A 2,145-nucleotide genomic window follows, 5' to 3' on the forward strand; every position below is an offset into this window, starting at 1 on the left:
TCTCTCTCTCTCACGTCACTAGCGGTGGAGTAACGGAGTTCGATGATTGGCTGCTGATATTTTACAAATTTTTATTATTGGGGAAGTTCAATAAACATCAAATAAAAGTGTTAATGTTTGTAAACATTTCTCCCCTCTCTCCTTTTGATTCTAATTTAGCCCCTGGCTGTATATATATATATATATATATATATATCTTTAAAGCAATAAAAATATAACAAAATAAATAATCATCAAATAAAATGGCCTGACTTCAATTTTGTATTATTTTGCACGTGGTTTTAAACAATACTGTAGCATTTTGTTGAAATGTAGGCTAAGTAAAAGTGAAAACCTGTTACCTCTTCTGTTTTAGTTTACCTTTTTTAATGTTTTTTTTATTTTATTTTAAGCATAGTTTAATCTGTTATACTTTTTAAATATAATATATAATTTAAATGCAATTATGAAATAAATACAAATATACAATTATAAAATACTTTATTTAAAATACTTTCTAAATTCAACATCAAATATAAATATTATATTTTGTGACTGAACATTTCATTTGCTGATGTAATAGGCCTATGCAAATATTCATAATAAGAAAAAAGTACAAACATTTACTGAAACTCATATTAATGATAATGAGAAAAAGAGAAAGAAGAAAAAATAGAAAATGAATAGCCTAACTTCTGTTCTTCATTTAATTAATGTACCAAACACTGCATTTGATGTCAGGATGAATTAAGCTGCATTTTCTGGTTGTAATTTTGATTTATAGTGTCATTAATCACCCTAATGACCAAACTGGTTAATTGCTAGTACATTATTGCATGGTGTAGCATTAAACTCATATGCATCGACCGTCTATCAATGACTAAGTGAGCTAAAAACATAAATAATTATATGCAACGGCTCAATACTAGGCTTTATGAAGTGTATCTCACCACATCGGACTGCCTGTCAGTATGTATCATATATAGCCATCTATAAGCTTTATTGCAGAGTGAAGATAATTCAGATGGAAGGAAGTTTACTGTGGTCAACTTTACACTGCCTCTCGGTACTCACTAAACCCGAAGTGTGAAATTCTGAACCTATGACTTTCTCTTAAGCTATGCAGGATCTTCATCCACCACCTGCCATGGTATGTTACTGTTTTTTTTTAAAAAGGCCCTGTGGGCGTGACGCATTTGACAAATATTCTGCGGTTATTGTGTCTTTTTTGAAGGGAGGAAGCTTATCATGATATCATGAAAAAAACAACAACATAGTTTTGAAATGATTTGGCCAACGTGTCATTTTAACGATAGATTTGTGGTAATGTGATAATGTGTTTTTTTTTGTCACCCTCTTGTTGCGTCACAAAGTTCATATAGGCTACAGAACAGCTATTTAAAGTGTCCTATCGCCACCTAGTGGTGACCTAGTCCTGGTTCTGGTGTTCCAGGTTTATGAGCTCGTCAATAAAAGGTGTGATCTGGTGTCTGACACAGAGTGAGTGGAGGGAGGACACCACAGATAATGTACAAAACTGAGCCCTACAGATTTACTACCCACTCTTAGTCTCAGCTTTTGTTTATGACCTTAAGGTCAATAAAATCCAGGTTAGTGCTGACCTATTCATTCTGCTACTGTAAAACCTCATTGCCGACTGATCACTTAAACCTGCCACGGTTCATTTGGAAAAGGGCTCTTAACTGTTGTGCACATCAGCAGCTGTAATTTAACTATCCTCTTGACATCAATATATGTTGTGAGGAATGACTGCTGACCTACAGGGATTGATGATTTTATTGCAGTTTATGATTTCTAATGCCTTAAAGAAATACGCATATGACTTTCAGAAAATTAAGATGCAGTTTTACCAGTCACACTTTAGATCTGAATGAAATGTATTTAAATCAGAAAAGAAAATAAGTCACCGTATCTCTTGCAGAAAGCAACCTGGACTTATATTCCTCCACCCTGGGCAGTCTCAAAACTATAATATATTGAAAATTGGATTTGACAGTGTTATTCCAGGAAAGTTTTAAAATGGTAAACACAGAGCTGCATTTTAAAAACTTTACTTTTAGAGATATATTCAAACCAGTTTTACAGCACTTAAGCTGATTAGTTCACCCAGCTGGCATTGTTTTCCTCTGGGTCACATGATCGCTC

The sequence above is a fragment of the Sinocyclocheilus anshuiensis genome, unplaced genomic scaffold (genome assembly GCF_001515605.1).
Source record: "Sinocyclocheilus anshuiensis isolate Anshui unplaced genomic scaffold, SAMN03320099.WGS_v1.1 scaffold288, whole genome shotgun sequence".
NCBI classification, from domain to species: domain Eukaryota; kingdom Metazoa; phylum Chordata; class Actinopteri; order Cypriniformes; family Cyprinidae; genus Sinocyclocheilus; species Sinocyclocheilus anshuiensis.